Below are 11413 nucleotides of genomic sequence, written 5' to 3' on the forward strand. Positions count from 1 at the left end.
ACCTCTAACTATGAGGCCACCGAAGCAGCAACGATATTATCATGAATAATTAAGATATTTAAAGTTATTTCAATTTTTTGTAATTAAGGGAAACCTATGAAATTTGGTAACACACACGCACACAGTACAACTTAAGATGATGATGATGATATATGTATGTGTGTCTGTCCCCCCCCCCAGCATTGCTTGACAACCGATGCTGGTGTGTTTACGTCCCCGTAACCTAGCGGTTCGGCAAAATTGACCGATAGAATAAGTACTAGGCTTACAAAGAATAAGCTCTGGAGTCAATTTGCTCGACTATAAAGGCGGTGCTCCAGCATGGCCGCAGTCAAATGACAAACAAATAAGAGTAAAAAGAGAGAGTTATGCATGACTTAAAACTGCACCTAGTATATGGGCCCTGGTTCAGGCATTCCAATATTTTAAGGAGTAGGGAAACGCTTCTTAGCCACTATTGTTCTCAGATCTACTTTGACCCTTTCAGGTACCCATCTAAGGGTTAAATAACATGTAACTACCTGAGCCAGAGTTACATCATGGAATGCAGTATGGTGGATGGGAATATTTTTGGCAAATGAATCTGAAATCGAACAGAATCCATGCCAACGACTGGCATCCATGCCAACCTCTCCTTCATTGGACACTAAACTCTGCTTGCGAAGACCTGTTGGGGCAAGTGAAATCGGAATCGTAATTGAACCATACTCGATGACTGGCACCTGCGCCAGTGGAGCACTAACAGCACTGTCCGAGAGTGTTCATTGCCAGAGCAGCTGTCTGGCTCCCATGCTAGTGTTTGTGTTTGTCCCCCCAACATCACTTGACAACCGATGCTGGTGTGTTTACTGTCCCCGTAACTTAGCGTTTCAGCAAAACTAACCGATAGAATAAGTACTAGGCTTACAAAGAATAAGTCCTGGGGGCGATCTTTCGATACTAGTCCACCACAACTTCCGGCCGTTGCGCGCACGCATACTGATTACATGATCGTATAGTGTGTTTGTTTTTAAAGACAACATTAAATAGAAACTCAAACCTTCTCCCCCTCAGATGCATACGGTTCTCAAACTATAAACACACTATACGATCATGTAATCAGTATAGGGAGGAGATACGCCACTGTGGAGGTGCGCTTCACAACGGAGGAGGAAGCAATAAAGCACTCCACAGAAGCAATAAGGACAGAGGAATGGGTGCTCTTGCCTTCGTACTGCGGCAAACGTGTGGCCAAGGTGCGAGTGAGTAAGGTGCCATCCGAACTGAAACTTTAAACACATCAACACACTATACGATCATGTAATCAGTATGCGTGCGCGCAACGATCGGAAGTTGTGGTGGACTAGCATCGAAAGATCGCCGAACCCCGTCGGAAAATAGAACAGAAATAAGTTGAAAAGTAATTAAAATACCTTGCAATCAGCCGATGTGACAGGTGAGCGGTATTCCGGAAGTAAAATGGTTACAGAGAAGTAAGTCGGAAGTAAAAGGACCGCAGTGAATGAAGTACCACACTCACACATATTAGTGTTAATATTTAAAATCGGCACACCAGCATCGGTCGTCAAGCGATGTTGGGGCGACACAGACACACAAACACATACATATATATATATATATATATATATATATATACATATATACGACGGGCTTCTTTCAGTTTCCGTCTACCAAATCCACTCACAAAGCTTTGGTCGGCCCGAGGCTTATCAGAATACACTTGCCCAAGGTGCCACGCAGTGGGACTGAACCCGGAACCATGTGGTTGGTAAGCAAGCTACTTACCACAGCCACTCCTACGCCTATGAGTGTATGAGAGTTTATTCTAAACAAAGTAAATTTTTTTTTAAACAAAGTAAATAAATTATACACTGTCTGTTTTTTGGTAAAGAGCCCATTAAAAAGTCTGTCTTTTAAAATCTACTGGTTGTTCAATGGTATCAGTACAGGATGGGACATTACAAGTAATTATCTTTTGCGAAACCCCTACCAAATTGGTGGATTTGGGCACATCGTAGAAATAGATGAATCTATGATGTGCAAGCGCAAATACAACGAAGGATGGGGCGCACCGAGACCACTCTTCTTGAATAGTACCAGAAAGTTTATCACCAAATAAAAATTATAAGGCATATATTGTTCACCAATTGCTGGTAAAATTTGACTGAAATTCTTGTTGCCAACAGTCTAATTGGGCCAAATAAATTCTGTAAGATAGGAGTGAAATAAATTTCGACTCGTCCCACACCTCTAACTATGAGGCCACCGAAGCAGCAACGATATTATCATGAATAATTAAGATATTTAAAGTTATTTCAATTTTTTGTAATTAAGGGAAACCTATGAAATTTGGTAACACACACGCACACAGTACAACTTAAGATGATGATGATGATATATGTATGTGTGTCTGTCCCCCCCCCAGCATTGCTTGACAACCGATGCTGGTGTGTTTACGTCCCCGTAACTTAGCGGTTCGGCAAAATTGACCGATAGAATAAGTACTAGGCTTACAAAGAATAAGCTCTGGAGTCAATTTGCTCGACTATAAAGGCGGTGCTCCAGCATGGCCGCAGTCAAATGACAAACAAATAAGAGTAAAAAGAGAGAGTTATGCATGACTTAAAACTGCACCTAGTATATGGGCCCTGGTTCAGGCATTCCAATATTTTAAGGAGTAGGGAAACGCTTCTTAGCCACTATTGTTCTCAGATCTACTTTGACCCTTTCAGGTACCCATCTAAGGGTTAAATAACATGTAACTACCTGAGCCAGAGTTACATCATGGAATGCAGTATGGTGGATGGGAATATTTTTGGCAAATGAATCTGAAATCGAACAGAATCCATGCCAACGACTGGCATCCATGCCAACCTCTCCTTCATTGGACACTAAACTCTGCTTGCGAAGACCTGTTGGGGCAAGTGAAATCGGAATCGTAATTGAACCATACTCGATGACTGGCACCTGCGCCAGTGGAGCACTAACAGCACTGTCCGAGAGTGTTCATTGCCAGAGCAGCTGTCTGGCTCCCATGCTAGTGTTTGTGTTTGTCCCCCCAACATCACTTGACAACCGATGCTGGTGTGTTTACTGTCCCCGTAACTTAGCGTTTCAGCAAAACTAACCGATAGAATAAGTACTAGGCTTACAAAGAATAAGTCCTGGGGGCGATCTTTCGATACTAGTCCACCACAACTTCCGGCCGTTGCGCGCACGCATACTGATTACATGATCGTATAGTGTGTTTGTTTTTAAAGACAACATTAAATAGAAACTCAAACCTTCTCCCCCTCAGATGCATACGGTTCTCAAACTTTAAACACATAAACACACTATACGATCATGTAATCAGTATAGGGAGGAGATACGCCACTGTGGAGGTGCGCTTCACAACGGAGGAGGAAGCAATAAAGCACTCCACAGAAGCAATAAGGACAGAGGAATGGGTGCTCTTGCCTTCGTACTGCGGCAAACGTGTGGCCAAGGTGCGAGTGAGTAAGGTGCCATCCGAACTGAAACTTTAAACACATCAACACACTATACGATCATGTAATCAGTATGCGTGCGCGCAACGATCGGAAGTTGTGGTGGACTAGCATCGAAAGATCGCCGAACCCCGTCGGAAAATAGAACAGAAATAAGTTGAAAAGTAATTAAAATACCTTGCAATCAGCCGATGTGACAGGTGAGCGGTATTCCGGAAGTAAAATGGTTACAGAGAAGTAAGTCGGAAGTAAAAGGACCGCAGTGAATGAAGTACCACACTCACACATATTAGTGTTAATATTTAAAATCGGCACACCAGCATCGGTCGTCAAGCGATGTTGGGGCGACACAGACACACAAACACATACATATATATATATATATATATATATACATATATACGACGGGCTTCTTTCAGTTTCCGTCTACCAAATCCACTCACAAAGCTTTGGTCGGCCCGAGGCTTATCAGAATACACTTGCCCAAGGTGCCACGCAGTGGGACTGAACCCGGAACCATGTGGTTGGTAAGCAAGCTACTTACCACAGCCACTCCTACGCCTATGAGTGTATGAGAGTTTCTTCTAAACAAAGTAAATTTTTTTTTAAACAAAGTAAATAAATTATACACTGTCTGTTTTTTGGTAAAGAGCCCATTAAAAAGTCTGTCTTTTAAAATCTACTGGTTGTTCAATGGTATCAGTACAGGATGGGACATTACAAGTAATTATCTTTTGCGAAACCCCTACCAAATTGGTGGATTTGGGCACATCGTAGAAATAGATGAATCTATGATGTGCAAGCGCAAATACAACGAAGGATGGGGCGCACCGAGACCACTCTTCTTGAATAGTACCAGAAAGTTTATCACCAAATAAAAATTATAAGGCATATATTGTTCACCAAATGCTGGTAAAATTTGACTGAAATTCTTGTTGCCAACAGTCTAATTGGGCCAAATAAATTCTGTAAGATAGGAGTGAAATAAATTTCGACTCGTCCCACACCTCTAACTATGAGGCCACCGAAGCAGCTACAATATTAACATGAATAATTAAGATATTTAAAGTTATTTCAATTTTTTGTAATTAAGGGAAACCTATGAAATTTGGTAACACACACGCACACAGTACAACTTAAGATGATGATGATGATGATATATGTATGTGTGTCTGTCCCCCCCCCCAGCATTGCTTGACAACCGATGCTGGTGTGTTTACGTCCCCGTAACTTAGCGGTTCGGCAAAATTGACCGATAGAATAAGTACTAGGCTTACAAAGAATAAGCTCTGGAGTCAATTTGCTCGACTATAAAGGCGGTGCTCCAGCATGGCCGCAGTCAAATGACAAACAAATAAGAGTAAAAAGAGAGAGTTATGCATGACTTAAAACTGCACCTAGTATATGGGCTCTGGTTCAGGCATTCCAATATTTTAAGGAGTAGGGAAACGCTTCTTAGCCACTATTGTTCTCAGATCTACTTTGACCCTTTCAGGTACCCATCTAAGGGTTAAATAACATGTAACTACCTGAGCCAGAGTTACATCATGGAATGCAGTATGGTGGATGGGAATATTTTTGGCAAATGAATCTGAAATCGAACAGAATCCATGCCAACGACTGGCATCCATGCCAACCTCTCCTTCATTGGACACTAAACTCTGCTTGCGAAGACCTGTTGGGGCAAGTGAAATCGGAATCGTAATTGAACCATACTCGATGACTGGCACCTGCGCCAGTGGAGCACTAACAGCACTGTCCGAGAGTGTTCATTGCCAGAGCAGCTGTCTGGCTCCCATGCTAGTGTTTGTGTTTGTCCCCCCAACATCACTTGACAACCGATGCTGGTGTGTTTACTGTCCCCGTAACTTAGCGTTTCAGCAAAAGTAACCGATAGAATAAGTACTAGGCTTACAAAGAATAAGTCCTGGGGGCGATCTTTCGATACTAGTCCACCACAACTTCCGGCCGTTGCGCGCACGCATACTGATTACAGGATCGTATAGTGTGTTTGTTTTTAAAGACAACATTAAATAGAAACTCAAACCTTCTCCCCCTCAGATGCATACGGTTCTCAAACTTTAAACACATAAACACACTATACGATCATGTAATCAGTATAGGGAGGAGATACGCCACTGTGGAGGTGCGCTTCACAACGGAGGAGGAAGCAATAAAGCACTCCACAGAAGCAATAAGGACAGAGGAATGGGTGCTCTTGCCTTCGTACTGCGGCAAACGTGTGGCCAAGGTGCGAGTGAGTAAGGTGCCATCCGAACTGAAACTTTAAACACATCAACACACTATACGATCATGTAATCAGTATGCGTGCGCGCAACGATCGGAAGTTGTGGTGGTCTAGCATCGAAAGATCGCCGAACCCCGTCGGAAAATAGAACAGAAATAAGTTGAAAAGTAATTAAAATACCTTGCAATCAGCCGATGTGACAGGTGAGCGGTATTCCGGAAGTAAAATGGTTACAGAGAAGTAAGTCGGAAGTAAAAGGACCGCAGTGAATGAAGTACCACACTCACACATATTAGTGTTAATATTTAAAATCGGCACACCAGCATCGGTTGTCAAGCGATGTTCGGGCGACACAGACACACAAACACATACATATATATATATATATATATATACATATATACGACGGGCTTCTTTCAGTTTCCGTCTACCAAATCCACTCACAAAGCTTTGGTCGGCCCGAGGCTTATCAGAATACACTTGCCCAAGGTGCCACGCAGTGGGACTGAACCCGGAACCATGTGGTTGGTAAGCAAGTTACTTACCACAGCCACTCCTACGCCTATGAGAGTTTCTTCTAAACAAAGTAAATTTTTTTTTAAACAAAGTAAATAAATTATACACTGTCTGTTTTTTGGTAAAGAGCCCATTAAAAAGTCTGTCTTTTAAAATCTACTGGTTGTTTAATGGTATCAGTACAGGATGGGACATTACAAGTAATTATCTTTTGCGAAACCGCTACCAAATTGGTGGATTTGGGCACATCGTAGAAATAGATGAATCTATGATGTGCAAGCGCAAATACAACGAAGGATGGGGCGCACCGAGACCACTCTTCTTGAATAGTACCAGAAAGTTTATCACCAAATAAAAATTATGAGGCATATATTGTTCACCAAATGCTGGTAAAATTTGACTGAAATTCTTGTTGCCAACAGTCTAATTGGGCCAAATAAATTCTGTAAGATAGGAGTGAAATAAATTTCGACTCGTCCCACACCTCTAACTATGAGGCCACCGAAGCAGTAACGATATTAACATGAATACTTAAGATATTTAAAGTTATTTCAATTTTTTGTAATTAAGGGAAACCTATGAAATTTGGTAACACACACGCACACAGTACAACTTAAGATGATGATGATGATATATGTATGTGTGTCTGTCCCCCCCCCCCCAGCATTGCTTGACAACCGATGCTGGTGTGTTTACGTCCCCGTAACTTAGCGGTTCGGCAAAATTGACCGATAGAATAAGTACTAGGCTTACAAAGAATAAGCTCTGGAGTCAATTTGTTCGACTATAAAGGCGGTGCTCCAGCATGGCCGCAGTCAAATGACAAACAAATAAGAGTAAAAAGAGAGAGTTATGCATGACTTAAAACTGCACCTAGTATATGGGCCCTGGTTCAGGCATTCCAATATTTTAAGGAGTAGGGAAACGCTTCTTAGCCACTATTGTTCTCAGATCTACTTTGACCCTTTCAGGTACCCATCTAAGGGTTAAATAACATGTAACTACCTGAGCCAGAGTTACATCATGGAATGCAGTATGGTGGGTGGGAATATTTTTGGCAAATGAATCTGAAATCGAACAGAATCCATGCCAACGACTGGCATCCATGCCAACCTCTCCTTCATTGGACACTAAACTCTGCTTGCGAAGACCTGTTGGGGCAAGTGAAATCGGAATCGTAATTGAACCATACTCGATGACTGGCACCTGCGCCAGTGGAGCACTAACAGCACTGTCCGAGAGTGTTCATTGCCAGAGCAGCTGTCTGGCTCCCATGCTAGTGTTTGTGTTTGTCCCCCCAACATCACTTGACAACCGATGCTGGTGTGTTTACTGTCCCCGTAACTTAGCGTTTCAGCAAAACTAACCGATAGAATAAGTACTAGGCTTACAAAGAATAAGTCCTGGGGGCGATCTTTCGATACTAGTCCACCACAACTTCCGGCCGTTGCGCGCACGCATACTGATTACATGATCGTATAGTGTGTTTGTTTTTAAAGACAACATTAAATAGAAACTCAAACCTTCTCCCCCTCAGATGCATACGGTTCTCAAACTTTAAACACATAAACACACTATACGATCATGTAATCAGTATAGGGAGGAGATACGCCACTGTGGAGGTGCGCTTCACAACGGAGGATGAAGCAATAAAGCACTCCACAGAAGCAATAAGGACAGAGGAATGGGTGCTCTTGCCTTCGTACTGCGGCAAACGTGTGGCCAAGGTGCGAGTGAGTAAGGTGCCATCCGAACTGAAACTTTAAACACATCAACACACTATACGATCATGTAATCAGTATGCGTGCGCGCAACGATCGGAAGTTGTGGTGGACTAGCATCGAAAGATCGCCGAACCCCGTCGGAAAATAGAACAGAAATAAGTTGAAAAGTAATTAAAATACCTTGCAATCAGCCGATGTGACAGGTGAGCGGTATTCCGGAAGTAAAATGGTTACAGAGAAGTAAGTCGGAAGTAAAAGGACCGCAGTGAATGAAGTACCACACTCACACATATTAGTGTTAATATTTAAAATCGGCACACCAGCATCGGTTGTCAAGCGATGTTCGGGCGACACAGACACACAAACACATACATATATATATATATATATATATACATATATACGACGGGCTTCTTTCAGTTTCCGTCTACCAAATCCACTCACAAAGCTTTGGTCGGCCCGAGGCTTATCAGAATACACTTGCCCAAGGTGCCACGCAGTGGGACTGAACCCGGAACCATGTGGTTGGTAAGCAAGTTACTTACCACAGCCACTCCTACGCCTATGAGAGTTTCTTCTAAACAAAGTAAATTTTTTTTTAAACAAAGTAAATAAATTATACACTGTCTGTTTTTTGGTAAAGAGCCCATTAAAAAGTCTGTCTTTTAAAATCTACTGGTTGTTCAATGGTATCAGTACAGGATGGGACATTACAAGTAATTATCTTTTGCGAAACCCCTACCAAATTGGTGGATTTGGGCACATCGTAGAAATAGATGAATCTATGATGTGCAAGCGCAAATACAACGAAGGATGGGGCGCACCGAGACCACTCTTCTTGAATAGTACCAGAAAGTTTATCACCAAATAAAAATTATGAGGCATATATTGTTCACCAATTGCTGGTAAAATTTGACTGAAATTCTTGTTGCCAACAGTCTAATTGGGCCAAATAAATTCTGTAAGATAGGAGTGAAATAAATTTCGACTCGTCCCACACCTCTAACTATGAGGCCACCGAAGCAGCAACGATATTATCATGAATAATTAAGATATTTAAAGTTATTTCAATTTTTTGTAATTAAGGGAAACCTATGAAATTTGGTAACACACACGCACACAGTACAACTTAAGATGATGATGATGATATATGTATGTGTGTCTGTCCCCCCCCCCCAGCATTGCTTGACAACCGATGCTGGTGTGTTTACGTCCCCGTAACCTAGCGGTTCGGCAAAATTGACCGATAGAATAAGTACTAGGCTTACAAAGAATAAGCTCTGGAGTCAATTTGCTCGACTATAAAGGCGGTGCTCCAGCATGGCCGCAGTCAAATGACAAACAAATAAGAGTAAAAAGAGAGAGTTATGCATGACTTAAAACTGCACCTAGTATATGGGCCCTGGTTCAGGCATTCCAATATTTTAAGGAGTAGGGAAACGCTTCTTAGCCACTATTGTTCTCAGATCTACTTTGACCCTTTCAGGTACCCATCTAAGGGTTAAATAACATGTAACTACCTGAGCCAGAGTTACATCATGGAATGCAGTATGGTGGATGGGAATATTTTTGGCAAATGAATCTGAAATCGAACAGAATCCATGCCAACGACTGGCATCCATGCCAACCTCTCCTTCATTGGACACTAAACTCTGCTTGCGAAGACCTGTTGGGGCAAGTGAAATCGGAATCGTAATTGAACCATACTCGATGACTGGCACCTGCGCCAGTGGAGCACTAACAGCACTGTCCGAGAGTGTTCATTGCCAGAGCAGCTGTCTGGCTCCCATGCTAGTGTTTGTGTTTGTCCCCCCAACATCACTTGACAACCGATGCTGGTGTGTTTACTGTCCCCGTAACTTAGCGTTTCAGCAAAACTAACCGATAGAATAAGTACTAGGCTTACAAAGAATAAGTCCTGGGGGCGATCTTTCGATACTAGTCCACCACAACTTCCGGCCGTTGCGCGCACGCATACTGATTACATGATCGTATAGTGTGTTTGTTTTTAAAGACAACATTAAATAGAAACTCAAACCTTCTCCCCCTCAGATGCATACGGTTCTCAAACTTTAAACACATAAACACACTATACGATCATGTAATCAGTATAGGGAGGAGATACGCCACTGTGGAGGTGCGCTTCACAACGGAGGATGAAGCAATAAAGCACTCCACAGAAGCAATAAGGACAGAGGAATGGGTGCTCTTGCCTTCGTACTGCGGCAAACGTGTGGCCAAGGTGCGAGTGAGTAAGGTGCCATCCGAACTGAAACTTTAAACACATCAACACACTATACGATCATGTAATCAGTATGCGTGCGCGCAACGATCGGAAGTTGTGGTGGACTAGCATCGAAAGATCGCCGAACCCCGTCGGAAAATAGAACAGAAATAAGTTGAAAAGTAATTAAAATACCTTGCAATCAGCCGATGTGACAGGTGAGCGGTATTCCGGAAGTAAAATGGTTACAGAGAAGTAAGTCGGAAGTAAAAGGACCGCAGTGAATGAAGTACCACACTCACACATATTAGTGTTAATATTTAAAATCGGCACACCAGCATCGGTTGTCAAGCGATGTTCGGGCGACACAGACACACAAACACATACATATATATATATATATATATATACATATATACGACGGGCTTCTTTCAGTTTCCGTCTACCAAATCCACTCACAAAGCTTTGGTCGGCCCGAGGCTTATCAGAATACACTTGCCCAAGGTGCCACGCAGTGGGACTGAACCCGGAACCATGTGGTTGGTAAGCAAGTTACTTACCACAGCCACTCCTACGCCTATGAGAGTTTCTTCTAAACAAAGTAAATTTTTTTTTAAACAAAGTAAATAAATTATACACTGTCTGTTTTTTGGTAAAGAGCCCATTAAAAAGTCTGTCTTTTAAAATCTACTGGTTGTTCAATGGTATCAGTACAGGATGGGACATTACAAGTAATTATCTTTTGCGAAACCCCTACCAAATTGGTGGATTTGGGCACATCGTAGAAATAGATGAATCTATGATGTGCAAGCGCAAATACAACGAAGGATGGGGCGCACCGAGACCACTCTTCTTGAATAGTACCAGAAAGTTTATCACCAAATAAAAATTATGAGGCATATATTGTTCACCAATTGCTGGTAAAATTTGACTGAAATTCTTGTTGCCAACAGTCTAATTGGGCCAAATAAATTCTGTAAGATAGGAGTGAAATAAATTTCGACTCGTCCCACACCTCTAACTATGAGGCCACCGAAGCAGCAACGATATTATCATGAATAATTAAGATATTTAAAGTTATTTCAATTTTTTGTAATTAAGGGAAACCTATGAAATTTGGTAACACACACGCACACAGTACAACTTAAGATGATGATGATGATATATGTATGTGTGTCTGTCCCCCCCCCCCAGCATTGCTTGACAACCGATG

Source organism: Octopus bimaculoides, chromosome 30, assembly GCF_046866305.1.
Source record: "Octopus bimaculoides isolate indiv1 chromosome 30, ASM4686630v1, whole genome shotgun sequence".
Classification (NCBI taxonomy): domain Eukaryota; kingdom Metazoa; phylum Mollusca; class Cephalopoda; order Octopoda; family Octopodidae; genus Octopus; species Octopus bimaculoides.